We start from the raw sequence: 22,933 nt of genomic DNA, 5'->3' as shown, positions 1-22,933 counted from the left end.
CCGTGGCAAAAGCAGGGCGGCCCTGATGCCCGCTTGCAGTCCCCCCTTTCGGCAAGGGGTTGGACACGTCCACACCCCCGATGCCGATATTTTAAAAGTCGGTTCCTCGCCCTGTACATTCCGCCGGCCGTCATGCTGCAGTCATGGGGCCTTTGGATAGTCCCGGGAGATGGTCACATTAACTCGAGCCCTGTGAGCTCACGGTGCCTGATCGCCCGCCAGGAGTCGATGGCGTGGAGCGTGGTCTTCCTGGCCTTTCGATTTTTGTGCTGGCGGCATGAATGACACGCCACCAGGAGCCAGGCCAGAGCCAGCAGTAATTGTATGCCTACAATGGTGTGCGAGATGATTCGGATCCAGGGATGGATGTTCACGTTCAGGCCCCAATCCCATACCCTCTGCGCCCACCCCTGGGACTGCAGAGCTGTGTCTGTGTCCTCCTCTAGGTCCTTTACATGCGACTGCAACTGGTGATACAATTTCACTGAGTGTCCTACCCGGGTCCTAAGCTCCCGTAAGACCTCAGCCAAATGTGGGATGGGGGCTTGTTCAGGCTCCTGATATTTCCTGAGGGTGTCCCTGAATTTATCAGTAGTTTGTATGGACTCGGGGTTCCGTCGTCGGACCTCTGAGATGTGAGCTTGCCCAACTGTGACTGGGCGCCTGGGGGTGAAGCAGACCTCGTGCTGGGGAATCGGGCACTGCAGTCCATTATACCATAATGAGGTTTCAAGAGTGGAGACACAGTATCGTCCCCCCCCCCACCATACCCCGCCCTAGCGAAGTGGGGGCCCGTGGGTTCGATTTCAAGGGTGCAGCCCTGTGTCCGGTTAAATCCGCAGTCCGCTGTTTCACTCCTTCTTAAGGGGTGAGGGCAGACGGTAATCGCCCCTCGCTGCTTGCAGCCTGTAAGCGGCACCCCGTACACAGCGCCGTTTCGAGATATGGCTGTGTGGTGAGCTAATCGATATTTGAGGGAAGCGTTTTCCCGTATGACTCTGATGTTCTCAATGTGAAACAGGGGAAATGGCCCCGACTCTGGGGTGACCACGGGGATCAGGAGGACAACCCCGACTCCTGTCGCCTCACTGACCTCACAGTCGGGAACCACTGGGTATACTCTGGTCATACCCTTCAGAGTCCGGCTGTCGAGCGGCCCGGACCGCCCCGCGAGTGAGGCCAGTTTGGCGCTGTCGATCTAGTCGGGCACCTCCCCCCTTTGGACCTGGTCAAGATTATGCCGGATCTGGGCTACCATCCACAGGCCATACGCATGGCACAGCTGCCCCTCGTTGATATGGGCCGTGTTTTCTCTTTCCCGGTCTATAAGGCGGTTAATGGTGTGGGCGTGTGTCTCCAGGACTGCAATGCCGTCGAGCTGGATGTACGCTCCCTCTTCCCCCAGGCGTGCCTGGTCTGCCTGATTTGTGAGAGACCTCTGTAGCAGGTCCCTCATTACCCCTTTTAGTTGCTCGACCTTTTCGTTAAGGCCCTGGATGTCTAGGGAGTTTACTACGGATGTTCCCGTGTTGAGTCCTGTGAGAGCATCGTTGACTATGTCCCGTCTGTGTCATTGTGTGTGCGTGTTATGTATGTCATTTCGGTAGTGGGTTACCCCCATGGCGTCTATGGCCCTCTCTATAACCTCCTTCCCCATCATGGCGTATAGGTTGCGTACCTGTGCTGTGCAATAGTCCGGTACCCGGATGCCCAATATATTGACCAGTACAGGCATGACCTCATGTCGGACGTTGCCATAAAGGGTCTCTCCCTCATCCCACAATACCAGTCCCCCCCCGGGCCCCAATCCCAGGGAGGGGCATGGCAATATCTCGGGAGTCGTGGTCGGGGCGGTGTGGTCGGGGTGGGTGGAAAGCACAAATACAAAGAGACTGCCGCGGCATCAGTAGGCTCGTAATATCCGCAAACAGACAAATCCCGTGAAGTAAAGGCATCGAATGCCGGGGCAGAGGAGAGGTCCTCTGGCATGGTACACATTGTCCCGAACATGCAACCCCCCAAGTCCATCGCCTCAGCACGCCGGAGGCCGGTCGGCCGCGGGTCGTGCTCCAACGTGCAGAATAAACAGAGTGTCTGTACGCCCGGGAGCACCTCCAGCCAGGCGTTGTAGAACGCGTTGATCACATTGGGCTTGTCCCTTGCAGGAATATAGATGGCGTCGGACGCGTTGAAGGCAACACCGTGGCGGTAGAAGTTGTCATGTATTTCGGGGAAGGAAGGCGCCAGTCGTAGGATGAAGAGGAGAGCAGGGAGGAGAGCGGTGCACCGGTGAAGCATGATCTGTGGGAAGAGAGGGAGAGAGGCACCCTTACCAAGGGTGTAGGGTTAGTGTGCGTAGGAGCAGGTCTCCCTGGAACCAGTCCACCCGTTGCACTGTAAGGAGAAAGGGGCGGTTAGAGTCAAGTTGGGGGGGGGGGGGGGGGGAGAGTGTCTGTCCGGTCGGGGCTTAAGGGTAGGGCTTATGCTGGGACCAGTGTTTCCACCTGCCCTTTCCCTTCATGTCAACACAGGCGCACGTGTCGCTGGTGAGGATGATTTCGTGCGGTCCCAGCCACCGGGGGGTGAAGCCGGGTCGGTCGGGGGCGGCCCTGACCAGGACTTTGTCCCCAACACTGGGAAGGGGTTGGGCGGGCAGATGCGGTTGCAGTTTTGCCTGGTCCCTGATGTCCTGCTGGTCGCGCGCAGTTTGTCTAAGGGCCCGCAGCTGCGTGTCCAGCTGCCTGATATAGCGTGTCATCCTGTCCCTCAGGGGGGCCATGTCTTCCCCCCCCGACCATGACGTTCTCTGGTAGTCGCATGGCCCTCCCTGTCATGAGCTCGAAGGGAATGAGGCCAGTGGAGCGGCCTGGGGTGGCCCTTAAGCGCATCAGTATGCAGGGCAGAACGTCCACCCAGCCCTGCCCTGTTTCGGCGATCGCCGCTTTGAGGGTCCGGTTCATGCACTCGACCATCCCGGAGCTCTGGGGATGGAACGGGACGTGGAAGCGCTATCTGATGCCTAGGAGGCGGCAGGCCAGTTTCATTGCGCGTCCAGTGAAGTGCGTGCCCTGATCTGAGTCAATCTGGAGGGGGACCCCCAGCGAGGGAAGATGTCAAAGGCCAGCACTCTGGCCACGGTGGCGGATGTTCAGTCCCGTGTAGGGAAGGCTTCTACCCAGCGCGTGAAATGGTCAACGATCACCAGGCAATACTTCTTGCCACAGCTGGGGGGTAGGGGTCCTGTGAAATCAACTTGAAGGTTCTCCCAGGGCCCCTTGGGCCGTGGCTGGTGCGCCAGGGGAATGCGCAGGGGCTGTCCCGGGTTGTGCTGGGCGCAGACAACGCATCGGCGGCAGTGTTTGGCCATGTCGCGGCCGAGGCCGGGCCACCACCAGTCAGTCTGGAGCCTAGCAAGCATTCCGCGTGGTCCGGCTCGTGGTGTGATTGCATCAAGGTCGTTCTGATCGCCGCAGGTGCCACGATCCTTTCGCCGTGCCGCCACACCCCATCGGGGCCGCGGGCTGCGCCCTTTGCCAGCCAGTCCTCTACCTCACCGGGCTTCGCGCAATTCTGGACATCCAGGACATTCACATCCCGGACCTCAGTAGCGGGTGCTGCATGCGCAGGCAGTAGCGCTGCGCCCGCGGCGGCCTTGGCGGCCAGGTCGGCCCAATGATTCCCTAGCTGTTCAGCGGTGGTGGCCCGCTGGTGTGCTTTGATTTTTATCACCGCAGCGAGCAGGGGGAGGCGTGCGGCCGCCACCAGGTCGTGGACCGTATTTTCGTGTTTAATCTGACCACCGCCGGCCGTGATAAAGCCCCGGCGGCTCCATGCTGCCATGTAATCATGGACTACCCCGAAAGCGTACTGGCTGTCGGTAAAGATGTTCACCCGCTTGCCTGCTCCCAGGCGGTGAGGGCGACCAACTCCGCGACCTGGGCGGAGGTGTCGCCCCCCCATCGTTCCCTGTGCTCGGGTAGTCCCGGTATGGTCGACCACCGCCCATCCCATTTGGTAGGACCCCTCAACAAGCCTACGTGAGCCGTCCACATACAAGGTCATGTCGGGATCAGGGACCGGGCTGTCGGCCACGCAGTCCCCCTCCGCCGAGTCGATGGCGGCCTGGCAATGGTGGGGTTCCCCCACCGCAATAATCCCATCGGCGGGGTTTGGCCCTGTGTCCCTAACGATCTGAATGGACTGGTCCCAGGGGAGGAGAACCGCCTCCCAAGTTGCCCTGCGGGCATCCGAGACCGTCCGGTGGCGGCCCGTGTTCAGGAGTTCAACTATTGTGTGTTTAGTTTGTAGTATTATCTGTCCGGACATAGTGACCGGCTCACACACCCGGACCACCCATGCAGCGCAATCCAGTGCCGCCACGCAGCGGTGCATGCCCTTCACGACCGGGGACTCCTTTGTGGAGTAGTAACCTACTGGTCTCACGTGGTCGCCCTAGGTTTGCGTGATAACAGCGCTGTAAAACACCCCCTCGAGTCCGTAAAAGATGTGGAATGGCTTGGATAGGTCGGGGAGGCGCAGGGCCGGGGCGCTGAGGAGATGGGACTTTAACATAGAGTAAGCGTCGTCCTGTTCGGGTCCCCATACCACCCTCTCCGCTCCCGGCCTGACCCCCTTCACCAGGCACTGAATGGGTTCGGTGATAGTGGCGAAATGTGCAATGAAGGGGCGGCAGTAGTTAAAAAGCCCCAAGACGCGGCGGATTCCCCTGACTGTGTCCGGCCGCGGCACGTCGGCGATGGCCGACTTGCGGTCGGCGGGTAAGGTCTTGCTCCCCTGGCTGATGTCGTGTCCCAGGTAGCAGACTTTAGCCAGTCCGACCTGAGCCTTCGTGGGGCTTATTTTGAATCCTGCCCGGGCGAGCGTCCGCAGGACGGCGGCCAGGGCCCCTAGGTGTTGGCGCACGTCCGCGGACGCGATCAAAAGGTCGTCTACATATTGTAGTGCTCGAGAAGGGGGAGAGGTCGCACAACTCCAGGGTCCGGCTCATGACCTTGTGGAAAATGTTAGGGCTATTGTGGAAGCCCTGTGGCCGGCGGGTCCATGTGTACTGCCTGTCCCGCAGCATGAAAGCAAACTTGTCCTGTGAGTCACGGTGCAGGGAAATGGACCAAAAGCCATTCGCCACGTCCAGGACCGTAAATATCCGATGTGAGGGTTCGAGGCTGTTGAAGATGGTGGTCGGGCTGGCTACGGTAGGGTGTTCTTTGGGGGTGACCCTATTGAGTGCCGTGTAGTCGATGGTGAGCCTGTAGCTGCCATCCGGCTTCCGGACTGGCCATATAGGGGAGTTGGTGGTGGACACTGTCGGGCGCAGGACGCCGTGTCGGGTGAGTTCGACAACGATTGCCTCAGTGGCGCGCAGCGCCTCAGGTTTAATCGGGTATTGTCAGTGCGGGGCGTGTACGGGCCCGGGTATCCGCTCAGGAGAGGAGTGGACGAGGCCGCAGTCCTGCTTGCTCGTGGACCACACCTCCGGGGCTAGTTGGCAGACGGCTCCGAAGGCACCGTCCTTGGCCCAGTCCCGGGCGCAAGTGTAGCGACGGATTTAGTGGGCACCCATCTCCCCTCTTGGGAGCTCTTGTGAAGATCGCGGGATGTCCACAGGAGGCGACGGTGGAACGCATCCACCACCGCCCCCAGTTCGCCCAGGAGATCGACACCCGTGATCGTCCCCTCCGAGTTTGGGCAAACCCAGAAATATACGGGGAGTAAAATGTTGTCTACCTCTAAGAGGACAGCCTCGCTTCGGCGTGCAATAACCGAGCTCCCCCCAACACCTTTAATGGAAATGGAGTGGTGGGTTGAGGGAAGGTCGAGGTCGGTGAGGAAGACCGACGCCCTCGTATCAATCAAAATCTTGCATCGGCGGCCCCCTAGCGATGCGGAAACTCAGATACAGGGGTTGGCTCCCGGGATGGGGGCCGACGCTACTCAGTTTTTGCGTCGAGCGAGCATCTGTAAAAGCTCGAGCAGCTGGCCCCGACTGAGCTGATCCCAGTCGGGGGTGATGGGTTTCGGGCTTGGGCTGCGAGTCCTGTGAGGTCCGGGGTCACTGTCGACCCCTTGTCTGGGGCGTTCTTGGTTGTGGGGGCGTGAAGAGTGCGGCTGTGAGGGTGGCCGGCCCCCCTTCTGGCCCCAGGGACGTCGGGAAGAGAGCGGGCATTGGGCTTTTCGGTGCCCCTGCTGTTTGCAGCGGAAGCAAACGTCCGGTCCGACCATCGAAACTGTCGCAACGGCAGGCGCCGCTCGGTTGTCAATGGACATGGCCCAGTTCTCAAGCTCCGCAAAGGTGACATAGGGCACCAGGCCCGTCCGTAGGACTGCCTGGTGTGTGGGGCTCAGATCGTCTTTGTATAATTGAATGAATGCAGGGTTCTGCCTATCAGCATCGGGAACCCCGCTGTGCGCTCAGAATGCCTCGAACTTGCGGACCCCATATTCCTGGACGCCCTCCCCAGGCTTCTGAGTGATACCCACAATGGCGTTCCAGTCGACCGGTGTATGGCCGAGCACCTCGCTGACATCAGCCTTGAAGTTGGCGAGGGCAACCTCCTGTTCGCGACGGTTGTCGCTGAGGTCAGTGCACCAGGACCCGGCCTGGTGCGCGGGCCGGAGCCTGGACCACAGGTTCTCCGGGAGTTTGGTCCGAACCAGGCCGGCCACATCCCTATTGTGAAGGTTGTGGCAGATCTGCATCTCCCTAAGCCTCTGCCAAAATTCTGCGTTATTGTGCCGGGGCTTAAGGGCGGGGAGCCTGTCCAGAAGTTTCATGGTGTCGCCCGGGGTCAGGGAGACATAGGTCATCTTAAAGCGGGGATTATGGGCAAGGGTCGTGGCCCGTCCCCTCTCCCCCACCCCCCGGGGGTATATTCAACTTTTACCGGGGCTGCACGTGCATAGCCTGAGCATGATTCCCGGGGATCCTGATTGTCCGTGAGCCCCTCCCAGTTCCAGGTGGGGGACGGCGGGGCGCTGGGTGCATCGGTTAAGGTCGGTAAAACCGTACGGGCAGCAAGCGCCTGGGCTTCTAGATGCTCCGTGGCCTGCTGCTTCTTGTCTTGGACATAAAGCTGAACCTTGCCAGCAAGCCTGACGTGTGCCTGCAGCACCAGGACACAAGCTTTCTCGTACCTATCTTTCTTCTGGCGGGCCCACCACTCGCGCTGTACATCCAGCGGGTCAGCGGGCTCCCAGCCTGAGCGAAGCATCGCCTTAATAAGTGTCCTATTCTTGTCGGCTATAAAACGGGTAAGGGAACCCTCTGGCTCCCAATCTAGGTCTTCGGCTGCGCTCCCACCCATGGTGTAACTTAACAGAAGCTAATTTAAAGTAAAGCTAGCAGGCGTGCTAGGGATGTTGCTGGCACTGACTTATTAATCTCCCAGTTGGGGAGTCCACCCCCTTTAAGTCGAACCCTAGCCCTGCGGGTCAACCTGGGCAGGGGGGGGAATAGTTACAGACGGAGCGCGTGTCGATTACTGAGCGCACCACCCCGGGTTTCCGTGAGTCTCACTCTCATCGCCTGACGTTCAGCGGCCGTGTGCACCCCACAAATACTGGGCGTGAACCAGGGGCCCGAGTGCAAGGGGGGGGCGTGAAGTCAGACCTAGTCGCGCCTGATCCTACAGAGGCCAATACCCCGGGACCGCGAGGTCAATGGGCAGAGCGTATAACCGCCGGTTGGCCCAAAGGCCCCGCGTCTCGGGCTGGTTTGGAGCGCGTGTAGACCTCCCAGCCTCTACCGCATACGCAAGGAAGGCGCTAAAACTGGGCTCAACATACAATGGGGTCCCCTAACCCCCACTGCAGAGGTCAACCAGGAAGGCTTGTTTGGTCGGATTTTAAACAGAGGGGTCAATCCGTTGGGGTCTCGTACCTAAAGTCGTCGTTCCAAGGATAGTCCGTCAGTCACAGTAGCACATTGACAATAAATGACAATAATAATCACGCACACCTTTACTAGTGTTCCGTGACCCCAATCTCCCACCCGCGAAGGATCACTCATACACACACACTTTTAAAGAGTACTCTACCGTTACACGACTGCCGGACTCACTCTGTTCACAGGTTCAGATAACGGCCGGCAGTGAAGTTCCTTGCGGGGCACTGGGAGACTTTTACACGAGAAGTATAAGAGTAAAGATACTCACCCAGTGCTGTCGCAGGGATCCAGCAGCCGTCGTTAACCAGGACGAAGCCCCCAATTGTTAGCGCGGATGAAATGATATCAGTCCGAGCCCAGAGTGCGGTTCAACAATCGGTAACGTTTATTACTACAGTAATGCCGGCGGAGACCAACCGAGGTCCGAATCTCGGCTGCTCTGCTGTTCCTGTGCGCAACTTCATATTATATACTTTTAGTTGTCAGGATGTGTGGGATTTGAGGATGAATGGGATGATAGTTCCCCATCATCACTGGAGTAGGTGCGAATAGGCTGTTTCCTGCCGTCCCAAGAGAGTTGCAGGGCACGCACAATAGGGTGCTAATTGGTTTATGTAAAACGGGTCCGGGTATTATCTGCTTGTCTCTCTCTGTGAGGGCAGGGGCTAGCACCCCCCTTTGTTCCCTTGGGGTGTTGGTGTGTATTGGTCTGTCCGTTCCTGTCTGGTGGATGCCTGTCCTTTGTGTCAGGATGGCTCCGTATCGATGGGTATGGGTGTTTCAGTCAGTCTCTTGATGTGATTAGGAGATGGGTTTCCATATTTAATTAATTCCGGAGTTTTGGTCCATGAGTCATGGGTAATGTTGGTCTAGTGTAGATTCTATCTGTTCACTGTCTCCTATCTCCCAGTCACGTGGGCGAACCGGCAGCTGCTGAGTTTTTGTGGGTTTAAAGCTGCAACTGCTGTTTAAAACACAAAAATGAATTCTTATCGTTTCCTGATGTAGGCATAGTCCCGTGGCAAAAGCAGGGCGGCCCTGATGCCCGCTTGCACTACTTTGGAGTTCAAGCTTTCTTAATATTGTCTCCCACTATTTATACTTCTTTTCAAAGAACAAAGAACAATACAGCGCAGAACAGGCCCTTGGGACCTTGATGTTGCGCCGACCTGTGAACTACTCTCAACTCGTTCCCCTACACTATCCCAAAATCATCCATTACCTGTTACCTTTTTTTTGGTTTCTTCAATTTGGATTCTTTCATTTCCATTTTTCCCTCCAAATCCAGTTTTTTATTTTCATTCTTAACTGTATATTAGCTAATTCCAATTAATTATGTCGGCATTATTTCTTCCAGACGATATTGAATCTCTGGAATTCTCAGCCAGACAGTTTTGGAGGCTAAATCACTGAAAGCATTTAAAGAGGAGGAAGATTTTTGAAATACCAGGGAAATGAAAGAAATGATGAAGTAACACCAAAGAGGAGTTGAGGCCTAGAGCAGATCAACCATCATCGTACAGAAAGGAGCAGGCATGATAAGACAAATGGCTAACTTCTGCTGCTATTATGTTTTCAAACGGATGATCGCTTACTTTGAGATTATGGCCTCTGCTCCTCGACTCTCCTAACCTTTCTGCATCTACCCTGTCAAATTCCCTGTCGACCTTGCATATTTCAATAAGATCATTCTTCCAAACCCCATGAGCACAGGCCCAATCTCTCCTTATTTGCTGGGATCAATTTAATAAACCTTCTCTGGACTGCCTGCTATTGTAATATTTTTTGCATAAATAATAGAACCAAAGCTATTTAAAGTATTCTTCCCTATGCATCTCAAAACACCATTCTCCTCCCCCACAACTTCCCAGATTTCATCAGCATAAATACTATCATTCCCAGCTGCATTCTGTTCTGATGAAGGGCTACTGGACTTGCAATGTTAACTCTGTTTCTCTCTCTACAGATGCTGCCTGACCTGCTGAGTTTCTCCAACACCTTTTCTTATTGTTACAGCATTCCAGATGTAGTTTGACTAGTGTGTGTAGTTTTAGAAAAACCTCCCTATTTTTATACTTCAGTCCCTTTGAAATAAAGGCCAACATTCCACTTATCTTCTCTGTTACTTACTGAACTTGGATGCTAGTTTCCTTTTGTGTGATTCACACATGAGAATTCGTAAATCCCTCTGTGCTTCAGCTTTCTGCAGTCTTTTTCCTTTTAAATAATATTCATCTCCTCTATTCGTTTTGGACTGCATAAACTCACATTTTTCCACATTATACTTTATCTGCCAAGTTGCTGTCCACGCCCTTAAACTGTCTCTATCTCCCTGCAGAATCTTTGTGTCATCCTCACCACTATTCTTGCTATGTATTTTTATGTCATTCACAAAATTAGCTAGAGTCCATTCACTTTCCTCATCCAAGTCACTGATATCTGTTTGGCCAAGCACTGATCCCTGTGGCATTGCACCAGTTTCAGATTGCCATTCTAAAAATGCCCCCTTTATCCCAATTGTCTATCTTCTATTATGTGGTAATGCTGATGTTAGACTGGGGTGGGCAAAATCAGAAGTCAAACGACACCAGGTTATAGTCCAACAGGTTTATTTAAATTCACAGCTTTCGGAGTGCTGCTGTTTATCAGGTTGGGGGGAGGGATTGGCGTTTTTGATGAAGAAAACATTCCTGCTGTAATGAGAGAAGATATTTCTAAACAAAAAACTGTCCATTGAAAATGTACGGGTTGACAATAAAATAAGAAAGGAATGATCCATCTTGATGTGATTGTACTAAAGGCTGCCCAGTAGTCAGAGGGAATTGAGGAACAAATATGTAGAGAGGTATGTTTAAGAATAATAAGGTTGTAATAGTAGATGATTTTAATTTTCCAAATATTGACTGGGACTATCATAGTGTTAAAAGTTTGGATGGCGAAGAATTTGTTAAATGTGTTCAAGAAAATACTCTTATTCAATTTGTAAATGTTTCTACGAGAGAAGAAGCAAAACCTGACCTCGTCTTGGGTAATAAGGCCAGGCAAGTGACTGAAGCGATAGTAGAGGAGCACTTTGGGTCTAGTGATCATAATTCTATTAATTTTAAGATAGTTATAGAAAAGGATAAACCTTCTATAAAACTAAAACTTTGTAATTGGACTAAGGAAAATGTTCATGGTATGAGGCAAGAACTTTTAATAGTTGATTGGAGTAGACTGTTCGCAGGTAAACGTACGTCAGGTAAGTGGGAGGCTTTCAAAATTGTGATAACTAAAGCTCACAGTCATTATGTTTCTGTTAGTGAAAGGTAAGACTGGTATGATTAGGGAACAACGAATGATTAGAGCGCGGGAGCCGTGGTTTACGGAGGAAGTGAATCTCTGGTCAAGAGGAAGAATCAGGCTTATGCTAGGATGAGATGTGAAGGCTCAGTTGGGGCACTTGAGGGTTACAAGGTAGCCAGGAAAGACCTAAAGAGAGAACTCAGAAGAGCCAGGAGGAGACATGAGAAGTTGTTGGTGGATAGAATCAGGATAAACCCTAAGGCTTTCTATAGGTATCTAAGGAATAAAAGAATGACGAGAGTAAGATTAGGGCCAACCAAGAATAGTAGTGGGAAGTTGCGTGTGGAGTCAGAGGAGACAGGGGAAGCACTAAATGAATATTTTTCAACAGTTTTCACTCTAGAAAACGACAATGTTGTCGAGGAGAATACTGAGATGCAGGTACTAGACTAGGTGTGATTGAGGTTCACAAGGAAGAGGTATTAGAAATCCTGCAGAGTGTGAAAATAGATAAGTTCCCTGGGCCAAATGGGATTTATCCTAGGATCCTCTGGGAAGCCAGGGAGGAGATTGCCGAGCCTTTGGCATTGATCTTTAAATCGTTATTGTCTACAGGAATAGTGCCAGAAGACTGGAGAATGGCAAATGTGGTTCCCCTGTTCAAGAAGGGGAGTAGAGATAACCCTGGTAATTATAGGCCAGTGAGCTTTACTTCAGTCGTTGGTAAAGTGTTGGAAAAGGTTATAAGAGATAGGATTTATAATCATCTAGAAAATAATAATTTGATTAGGGATAGTCAGCACGGTTTTAGATTAGATTAGATTACAGTATGGAAACAGGCCCTTCGGCCCAACAAGTCCACACCGACCCGCCGAAGCGAAACCCACCCAAACCCCTACATTTACCCCTTACCTAACACTACGGGCAATTTAGTATGGCCAATTCACCTGACCCTGCACATCTTTTGGATGGTGGGAGGAAACCGGAGCACCCGGAGGAAACCCACGCAGACACGGGGAGAACGTGCAAACTCCACACAGTCAGTCGCCTGAGGCGGGAATTGAACCCGGGTCTCTGGCGCTGTGAGGCAGCAGTGCTAACCACTGTGCCACCGTGCCGCCCATTTTGTGAAGGGTAGGTCATGCCTCACAAACCTTATTGAGTTCTTTGAGAAGGTGACCAAACAGGTAGATGAGAGTAAACCGGTTGATGTGGTGTACATGGATTTCAGCAAGGCGTTCGATAAGGTTCCCCACAGTAGGCTATTGCACAAACTGCGGAGGAATGGGATTGTGGGAGATATAGCAGTTTGAGTCAGTAATTGGCTTGCTGAAAGAAGACAGAGGATGGTGGCTGATGGGAAATGTTCATCCTGGAGTCCAATTACTAGCGGCGTACCGCAAGGGTCGGTGTTGGGTCCACTGCTGTTCGTCATTTTTATAAACGACCTGGACGAGGGCGTAAAAAGGTGGGTTAGTAAATTTGCAGAAAACACTAAGGTCGGTGGAGTTGTGGATAATGATGAAGGATGTTGTAGGTTAGATAAGCTGCAGAGAGACATAGATAAGCTGCAGAGCTGGGCTGAGAGATGGCAAATGGAGTTTAATGTGGACAAGTGTGAGGTGATTCACTTTGGTTGGAGTAACCAGAATGCAAAGTACTGGGCTAATGGTAAGATATTTGGTAGTGTAGATGGGCAGAGAGATCTCTGTGTCCAGGTAAACAGATCCTTGAAAGTTGCCACTCAGGTTGACAGGGTTGTTAAGAAGGCATACAGTGTTTTAGCTTTTATTAATAGAGGGACTGAGTTCCGGAACCATGAGGTTATGCTGCAGCTGTACAAAACTCTAGCGCGGCCGCACTTGGAGTATCATGTACAGTTCTGGTCACCGCATTATAAGAAGGATGTGGAAGCTTTGGAAAGGGTGCAGAGGAGATTTACTAGGATGTTGCCTGGTATGGAGGGAAGGTCTTATGAGGAAAGGCTGAGGGACTTGAGACTCTTTTCGTTAGAGAGAAGAAAGTTGAGAAGTGATTTAATAGAGACATATAAGCAAATCAGAGGGTTAGATAGGGTGGACAGGGAGAACCTTTTTCTAAGAATGGTGATGGTGAGCACGAGGGGGCATAGCTTTAAATTGAGGGGTGATATATATAGGACAGATGTCAGAGGTAGTTTCTTTACTCCGAGAGTAGTAAGGGTATGGAATGCTTTGCCTGCAACGGTAATAGATTTGCCAACTTTAAGTACATTTAAGTCGTCATTGGACAAGCATATGGATGTACATGGAATAAGTGTAGGTTAGATGGGCTTCAGACTGGTATGACAGGTTGGCACAAGATCGAGGGCCGAAGGGCCTGTACTGCGCTGTTATGTTCTATGTTCTAGATGCTCTAGTTAAGAATAAAAAAGAATCATACATATAGACAACTGGATTCAAATGAATCTCTTGAACAGTATAAAGAGTGTAGAGGTATTCTCAAGAGGAAGATCAGGAAGGCACAAGGGGATGTGAGATTGCTTTGGCAGATAAGGTTAAAGATAATCGAGAGATTTCACAAATGCATTAACAGCAAGAGAGTGACTAGAGAGAAAGTTAGGCCCCTTAAAGATCAGAGAAGTCATCTTTGTGTTGAACCTCAGGGGATGGAGAGATATTAAATGAATATTTTGTGTCAGTCTTTACTGTGGAGAATGCTGGATGACTAAAGAAATTGAGGGTTTGGTTAAGAAAAAGAAGGAAGCATATGTATAGACAGGATAGATGGAGTGAATCCTTAGAAGATTATAAAGAAAGTAGGAGTATACTTAAGAGGGAAATCAGGAGGGCAAAACGGGGACATGAGCTTTGGCAAATAGTATTGAGGAGAATCCAAAGGGTTTTTACAAATATATTAAGGACAAAAGGGTAATAAGGGAGAGAATATGGCTCCTCAAAGATCAGCAAGGCGGCCTTTGTGTGGAGCCATAGAAAATGAGGGAGATACTAAATGAATATTTTGCATCAGTATTTACTGTGGAAAAGGATATGGAAGATATAGACTGTAGACAAATAGATGGTGACATCTTGCAAAATGTCCAGATTACAGAGGAGGAAGTGTTGGATGCCTTGAAACGGTTAAAGGTGGATAAATCCCCAGGACCTGATCAGGTGTACCCGAAAACTCTGTGGGAAGCTAGAGAAGTGATTGCTGGGCCTCCTGTTGAGATATTTGTATCATCGATAGTCACAGGCGAGGTGCCAGAAGACTGGAGGTTGGCTAACATGGTGCCACTGTTTTCGAAGGGTGGTAAAGACAAGCCAGGGAACTATAGACCAGTGAGCCTGACCTCGGTGGTGGGCAAGTTGTTGGAGGGAATCCTGAGGGACAGGATGTACATGTATTTGTAAAGGCAAGGACTGATTCGGGATAGTCAACATGGCTTTGTGCGTGGGAAATCATGTCTCACAAACTTAATTGAGTTTTTTGAAGAAGTAACAAAGACGATTGATGAGGGCAGAGCAGTAGATGTGATCTATATGGACTTCAGTAAGGCGTTTGACAAGGTTCCCCATGGGAGACTGATTAGCAAGGTTAGATCTCATGGAATACAGGGAGAACTAGCCATTTGGATACAGAACTGGCTCAAAGGTAGAAGACAGAGGGTGTTGGTGGAGTGTTGTTTTTCAGACTGGAGGCCTGTGACCAGTGGAGTGCCACAAGGATCAGTGCTGAGCCCTCTACTTTTTGTCATTTACATAAATGATTTGGATGCGAGCATAAGAGGTATAGTTACTAAGTTTGCAGATGACACCAAAATTGGAGGTGTAGTGGACAGCGAAGAGGGTTACCTCAGATTACAACAGGATCTGGACCAGATGGGCCAATGGGCTGAGAAGTGGCAGATGGAGTTTAATTCAGATAAATGTAAGGTGTTGCATTTTGGGAAAGCAAATCTTAGCAGGACTTATACACTTAATGGTAAGGTCCTGAGGAGTGTTGCTGAACAAAGAGACCTTGGAGTGCAGGCTCATAGCTCCTTGAAAGTGGAGTTGCAGGTAGTTAGGATAGTGAAGGCGGCGTTTGGTATGCTTTCCTTTATTGGTCAGAGTATTGAGTACAGGAGTTGGGAGGTCATGTTGTGGCTGTCTAGGACATTGGTTAGGCTACTGTTGGAATATTGCGTGCAATTCTGGTCTCCTTCCTATCAGAAAGATGTTGTGAAACTTGAAAGGGTTCAGAAAAGATTTACAAGGATGTTGCCAGGGTTGGAGGATTTGAGCTTTATGGAGAGGGTGAACAGGCTGGGTCTGTTTTCCCTGGAGCGTCGGAGGCTGAGGGGTGACCTTATAGAGGTTTACAAAATGATGGGGGGGCATGGATAGGATAAATAGACAAAGTCTTTTCCCTGGGGTCGGGGAGTCCAGGACTAGAGGGCATAGGCTTAGGGTGAGAGGGGAAAGATATAAAAGAGACTTAAGGGACAACTTTTTCACACAGAGGATGATACGTGTATGGAATGAGCTGCCAGAGGAAGTGGTGGAGGCTGGTACAATTGCAACACTTAAGAGGCATTTGGATGGGTATATGAATAGGAAGGGTTTGGAGGGATATGGGCCAGGTGCTGGCAGGTGGGACTAGATTGGGTTGGGATATCTGGTTGGCATGGACTGGTTGGACCGAAGGGTCTGTTTCCATGCTGTACATCTCTATGACTCTAAATGAAGGCTGGAGAACTCAGGGAAATAAGTATTGATGTTTTGAATTACAGAAGATGAAACGCTGGAGATCTTAGAAAACATAAAAGTGGATATGATTTGGAGATGCCGGTGTTGGACTGGGGTGTACAAAGTTAAATATCACACAACATCAGGTTATAGTCCAACAGGTTTAATTGGAAGCACTAGCTTTCGGAACCACCTGATGAAGGAGTGTCGCTCCGAAAGCTAGTGCTTCCAATTAAACCTGTTGGACTATAACCTGGTGTTGTGTGATTTCTAAAAGTGGATAAGTATTTGGGACATGATCTAGTATACCCCTGAACTTATGGGAAGTTAGGGAGGAAATTGGAGGACCCCTTGCAGATATATTTGTGTCATCTATAACTATGGGTGAGGTGCCTGATGGCTGGAGAGTGACTAACGTTGTGCCTTTATTTAAGAAGGGATGTAAGGAGAAGCCTGGAAACTATTGACTTTTGAGTCTGACTTTGGTGGTAGGTAAATTGTAGGAAGTGATTCTGAAAGATAGGATTTACATGTATTTGGATAGTCAGCAAAGTTTTGTGTGAGGAAATAATGTCTCACAAATTTGAGTTTTTTGAGGAAGTAACCAAGAAGATTGATGAGGGCAGAGTGGTGGACATTATTTACTTGGACTTTAGTAAAGCCTTCAACAAAGTTCCACATGGTGGAATAATTAGTAAAGTTAGATCACATAGGATTCAGGGTGAGCTTTCCAGTTGGATACAAAATTGGCTTAACAGCAGGACACAGAGAGTGATGGTGGAGAGTTATTTTTTTGGAAGTGCATCCAACTCCAGCTGCTTGAAAACCAAGTTAGGGAACTGGAGCTGGAGCTAGATGAACTATGGATCATCTGGGAGGCTGAGGGAGAAATTGAGAGGATGTACAGGGAGGTGGTCATCCCTCAGATGCCGGCTACGGACAGCTGGGCTCCAGTCAGGGGGAGGAAAGGGAGCCAACAGATAGAGCAGGGATCCCCTGTGGCCGTTCCACTCAGCAATAAGTATACCGTTTTGGATACTGCTGGTTGGGATGGCCTACCAGGGGAAGCCATAGTTGTCAGGTCTCTAGCACTGAGCCTGGTACTGTGACTCAGAAGGGAAGGGGGAGAATAGAAAAGCGCTAGTGGTAGGAGTCTCAATAGGTAATCGGATTGACAGGAGATTTCGTGATCAGGAATGGGACTCCCGGAAGGTATGTTGCCTCCCCAGTGCCACGGTCCGGGATTTCCCGGATCGGGTTTATGCGATTCTGAAGGGGGAGGGTTAGCAACCAGAAATCATGGTACATATTGGAACCAATGGTATAGCCAGGAAAGGGATTGAGCATCTGAAAAGTGACTACAGAGAGCTAGATTGGAAGCTGAAGAGTAGGATGTGTATAGAAGTGATCTCGCGCTTGCTTCTGATACCACGAGATAGTGAGGTGAGGAACAGTCAGCGAATGCAGCTTAACACTAGGCTGGTGCAGGAGGGAGAGCTTCAGATACCTCAGCCATTGAGATGCCTTCTGGGGAAGGTGGGACCTGTACATGAAGGATGGGTTGCACCTGAATTGGAGGGGCACAAATGTCCTGGGTGGAAGATTTGTTCGTGTGGTTCGGGAGGGTTTAAACTAGTTTGGCAAGTGGGTAGGAATCAGAGTTACATATGAGAGGGAGGCACTTGTAGATAAGGCAGTGACAGGATGTGGTGAATCTATCCGGAAGGTTTCTAACGTGATAAAACAAAGGGATCCGTTAAAGTGCGTCTGTTTTAACGCAAGGAGTATCAGAAAAAAGAGTGATGAACTTAGAGCATGGATCAGCACTTGGGGCTACGATGTTGTGGCCATAACGGAGACATGGGTTTCACAGGGGCAGGAATGGTTCTCGATCTTCCAGGGTTTAGAGGTTTAAAAAGAGCAGGGAGGGTAGAAAAAGCTGAGGGGGTGTAGCTTTGCTAATCAGAGAATGCATCACAACGACAGAAACAGGTTGTTGAGAAAAGTTTATCTACTGAGTCAGTATGAATGGAAGTTATCTCCTCCCCTGGACATTTGTGCCCCTCCAGTTCAGGTGCAACCCACCCTTCATGTACAGGTCCCACCTTCCCCAGGTATTTGAAGCCCTCCCTCCTGCACCAGCCTCTCAGCCATGTGTTAAGCTGTATTCGCTGACTGTTCCTCGCCTCACTATCTCGTGGCATCAGTAGCAAACCTGAGATCACTTCTATACTCATCCTACTCTTCAGCTTCCAACCTAGCTCTCTGAAGTCACTTTTCAGATGCTCAATTCCTTTCCTGGCTATATCATTGGTTTCGTATGTACCACGATATCTGGCTGCTCACCCTCCCCCTTCAGAATCATGTAAACCAGATTAATTAGAGCAAAGGAGCAGCCACCTTATTAGGGGTTTTCTACAGACCCCCGAAGAGCACTAGAGAGATTGAAGAACTCGTAGGCCGGCAGATTTCGGAAAAATGCAGATATAGCAGGTTTGTTGTTATGGGTGATTTCAAAGTTCCCAATATTGACTGGAATTCCTTAGTGCAAATAGTTTGATTGGAGCCATTTTTGTCAGGTGTGTTCAGGAGGGTTTCCTTACTCAGTATGTAGACAGACTGACAAGGAGAGAGTCCATTTTGGATTTGGTGCTCGGCAACAAGCCAGGACAGATGTCAGATCTTGTGGTGGGAGACACTTTGGTGACAGTAACCACAACTGCCTTACATTTACCATAGCCTTGGAGAGGGAAAGGAGCAGTTACCGAGAAAAGATATTTATGTGGGGAAAAGGAAATTCTGATGCTATCAGGCAGGAGTTGGGAAGTTCAGACTGGAGCAATTGTTTCACAGAAAGGGCACAGCAGACATGTGGACATTGTTTAAGGATAAAAATCACACAACACCGGGTTATAGTCCAACAGGTTTAATTGGAAGCACACTAACTTTCAGAGCGATGCTCCTTCATCAGGTGGTAGTGGAGGGCTCAATCCTAACACAGAATTTATAGCAAAAATTTACGGTGTGATGTAACTGAAATTATACATTGAAAAATTGATTGTCTGTTAAGCCTTTCATCTGTTAGAATACAGTGATAGTTTCACTTCTTTCGTGTGTAAATCACAAAATATTTTTTTTAAAAAGATGCATTCTCGGGTTAGCTGTTAACAATGGGTGATAACTAGACAATAAGTTGAAGGTGTTAGCCCCCTGTATTCTCTGTCTATGCCATGATGTTTCGATTGATTCTAATCTAAAAAGTGAGATAACGGAGTTTTACATAAATTCATACAATTTTTGAGCTCAGAGTCCTACATGAATGCATGCAGTTTTTGAGCAAAGTACAATGTAACCCTGCAAGTATAAATTCACCCCACAAAATAAATGTGTGCATGTGGGTCTTTGTCTGTCTGTGTGTGTGTGTGTGTGTGTCTATCTGGGTTGGGGGTTGCGAGTGTGAGAAAGTGTATGTGTATGTGTAGTGAGTGCAGAGTGTCTGAAGTCTGTGAGGGGGTGCATGTGTGAGTGTGGGAGTGTGTATCTGTAAGGGTGTGTGTGGGTGTCTGTGTGCGCATCTGTGTGTCCGTGTGTGTGTGAGTTTGTGTGTATAGGAGTATCTGTGTGTGTGTATAGTGCAATGGTGGTCACCTGTAATGTGACATGAACCCAAGGTCCCGGTTGAGGCCCTCCCTATGGGTACTGAACTTAGCTATCAGCCTTTGCTCGGTCATTTTTCTCTGCTGCCTGTCCCGAAGACCGCCTTGGAGGATGGTCACCAAAAGGTCCAAGGCTGAATGTCCTGGACCACTGAAGTGTTCCCCAACTGGGAGGGAACCCTCCTGTCTGTGATTGTTGCGCGGTGCCCATTCATCCGTTGTCATAGCCTTTGCTCGGTTTCCCCAATGTACCATGCCTCCGGGCATCCTTGCCTGCAACGGATAAGATAGACAACGTTGGCTGAGTCACATGAGTACCTGCCTTGTACATGGTGGGAGGTGTCCCCATGTGTAATGGTGGTATCCATGTCCACACTCTGACACATCTTGCAGCGCCTACCGTGACAGGGTTGTATGGAATTGTCCTGAGAGCCGGGCAGTTTGCTACGAACAATGATCTGTTTGAGGTTTGGCGGTTGTTTAAAAGCAAGTAGTGGAGGTGTGGGGAAGGTCTTGTGAGGTGCTCATCCTCATTGATAATGTGTTGCAGGATAATGTGTGACCTGCAGAGGCATGGTACATTGGGGAAACCGAGCAAAGGCTACGACAACAGATGAATGGGCACCGCACAACAATCAACAGACAGGAGGGTTCCCTCCCAGTTGGGGAACACTTCAGTGGTCCAGGACATTCGACCTCGGACTTTCGGGTGACCATCCTCCAAGGTGGTCTACGGAACAGGCAGCAGAGAAAAGTGGCCAAGCAGAGGCTGATAGCTAAGTTCAGTGCCCATAGGGAGGGCCTCAACCGGGACCTTGGATTCATGTCACATTACAGGTGACCACCATTGCACTATATACACACACACACACACACACTTTCTCGCACTCACAACCCCCAACCCAGACAGACACACACACACAGACAAAGACCCACATGCACATATTTATTTTGTGGGGTGAATTTGTACTTGCAGGGTTACATTGTACTTTGCTCAAAAACTGCATGAATTTATGTTCCGAAAAGACCACTCCCTCCGTGACTCCCTCGTCAGGTCCACACCCTCCACCAACCCAACCTCCACTCCCGGCACCTTCCCCTGCAACCGCAAGAAATGCAAAACTTGCGCCCACACCTTCCCCCTTACTTCCCTCCAAGGCCCCAAGGGATACTTCCATATCAGCCACAAACTCACCTGCACCTCCACACACATCATTTACTGCATCCGCTGCAGCCGATGTGGCCTCCTCTATATTGGGGAGACAGACCGCCTACTTGTGGAATGTTTCAGAGAACACCTCTGGGACACCCGGACCAACCAACCCAACCACCCTGTGGCTCAACACTTCAACTCCCCCTCCCACTCCACCAAGGACATGCAGGTCCTTGGACTCCTCCATCGCCAGACCATAGCAACACGACGGTTGGAGGAAGAGCGCCTCATCTTCCGCCTAGGAACCCTCCAACCACAAGAGATGAACTCAGATTTCTCCAGTTTCCTCATTTCCCCTCCCCCCACCTTGTCTCAGTCAAATCCCTCGAACTCAGCACCGCCTTCCTAACCTGCAATCATCTTCCTGACCTCTCCGCCCCCACCCCACTCCAGCCTATCACCCTCACCTTGACCTCCCTCCACCTATCGCATCTGCAAAGCCCCTCCCCCAAGTCCCTCCTCCCTACCTTTTATCTTAGTCTGCTGGACACACTTTCCTCATTCCTGAAGAAGGGCTTATGCCCGAAACGTTGATTCTCCTGTTCCTTGGATGCTGCCTGACCTGCTGCGCTTTTCCAGCAACACATTTTTAGCTCAGTTGTGTGATTTTTAACTTTGTACACCTCAGTCCAACATCAGCATCTCCAAATCATGGCTGTTTAAGGAGCAGTTGTTTTGAGTGATGCACAAATTTGTTCCTCTGAGACAGGTAAGAAGGGGTAAGATTTAGGAGCTTTGGATGACGAGAACAGAGGAGCTTCTCATCAAAAGGAAGAAGGCAGCTTACGGAAGGTGGAGGAAGCAAGGATCTAGCACAGCTTTAGAGGATTACAGGCTTGCTAGAAAGGAGCTCAGAAATGGACTAAGGAGAGCCAGGAGGGAGCATGAACAAAGCTTGGCAAGAAGGATTAGGGAGAACCCAAAGGCATTTTACTCATACGTGAAGAATAAGAGAATGATCAGCGAGATGTTAGGGCCAATTAGGGATCGTGTAGGCAACTTGTGCATGGAGTCTGAGCAGATAGGGGAAGCCGAAATGAGTTTTTGCTTCAGTTTTCACTAAGGAAAAAGACCTTGTTGTGAATGAGAACTTTGAAGAGCTGGATTATAGGCTTGAACAGATCAAGATTGATGAAGTTGATGTGCTGGAAATTTTGAAAACATTAAGATTGATAAGTCTCTAGGGCCAGACCAGATTTATCCTAAGTTGCTCCGGGAAGTGAGAAAGGAGATTGCTAAGCCGCTGGCAAAGATCTTTGCTTCATTGTTCTCCATGGGAATCGTACCGGAGGATTGGAAGGAGGTGAATGTTGTTCCTGCAAGGTTTGTAGCTCAGGTTGAAGTTTAGGGTGTAGGTTTGCTCGCTGCGCTGTAGGTTTGATATCCGGACGTTTCATTACCTGGCTAGGTAACATCATCAGTGACGACCTCCAAGTGAAGCGAAGCTGTTGTCTCCTGCTTTCTATTTATATGTTTGTCCTGGATGGGGTTCCTGGGGTTTGTGGTGATGTCATTTCCTGTTCGTTTTCTGAGGGATTGATAGATGGCATCTAGATCTATGTGTTTATTTATGGCATTGTGGTTGGAGTGCCAGGCCTCTAGGAATTCTCTGGCATGTCTTTGCTTAGCCTGTGGCTAGCTGCAAAAAAAAGACACAACCCTCTCTCCCTCATAGCCCTATACACAGATGAAAAAAAACACCATTTTGACTGGGACAACGCATCTATCCTGGGACAGGCTAAGCATAGACATGCCAGAGAATTCCTAGAGGCCTGGCACTCCAACCACAATGCCATAAACAAACACATAGATCTAGATACCATCTATCAACCCCTCAGAAAACGAACAGAAAATGACATCACCACAAAGCCCAGGTACCCCATCCAGGACAAACATAAATAGAAAGCCGGAGACAACAGCTTCGCTTCACTTGGAGGTCGCCACTGATGATGTTACCTAGCCAGGTAATGAAACGTCCGGATATCAAACCTACAGCTCAGCGAGCAAACCTACACCCTAATGTTTTTCCTCTTTCCAAGAAGGCTAATTGGGAAATCCCTGGAAATTATAGACCAGCCAGTCTTACGCCTGTACTCAGCAAGATTTTGAAAAGAATTCTGAGGGATAGGATTTATGACTATTTGGAAAAGCAGAGCGTGATTAAAGG

The 22,933-nt window shown here is 50.1% G+C and overlaps 1 protein-coding gene and 1 pseudogene across 6 annotated transcripts in view; one reads left to right on the top strand and one right to left on the bottom strand.

The window, feature by feature from the left end:
• Positions 1 to 22,933, top strand: part of LOC122541480 (hepatic and glial cell adhesion molecule-like) — a 143,064-nt gene that overhangs the window by 41,229 nt on the left and 78,902 nt on the right. The window lies entirely within an intron of this gene.
• LOC148139988 (uncharacterized) lies at positions 174 to 2,298 on the bottom strand (annotated as a pseudogene).

Source organism: Chiloscyllium plagiosum, unplaced genomic scaffold (assembly GCF_037043375.1).
Source record: "Chiloscyllium plagiosum isolate Xiang-an unplaced genomic scaffold, Cpla_swu_hap1 HiC_scaffold_35, whole genome shotgun sequence".
NCBI classification, from domain to species: domain Eukaryota; kingdom Metazoa; phylum Chordata; class Chondrichthyes; order Orectolobiformes; family Hemiscylliidae; genus Chiloscyllium; species Chiloscyllium plagiosum.
This window is presented reverse-complemented; position numbering and strand designations above follow the sequence as displayed.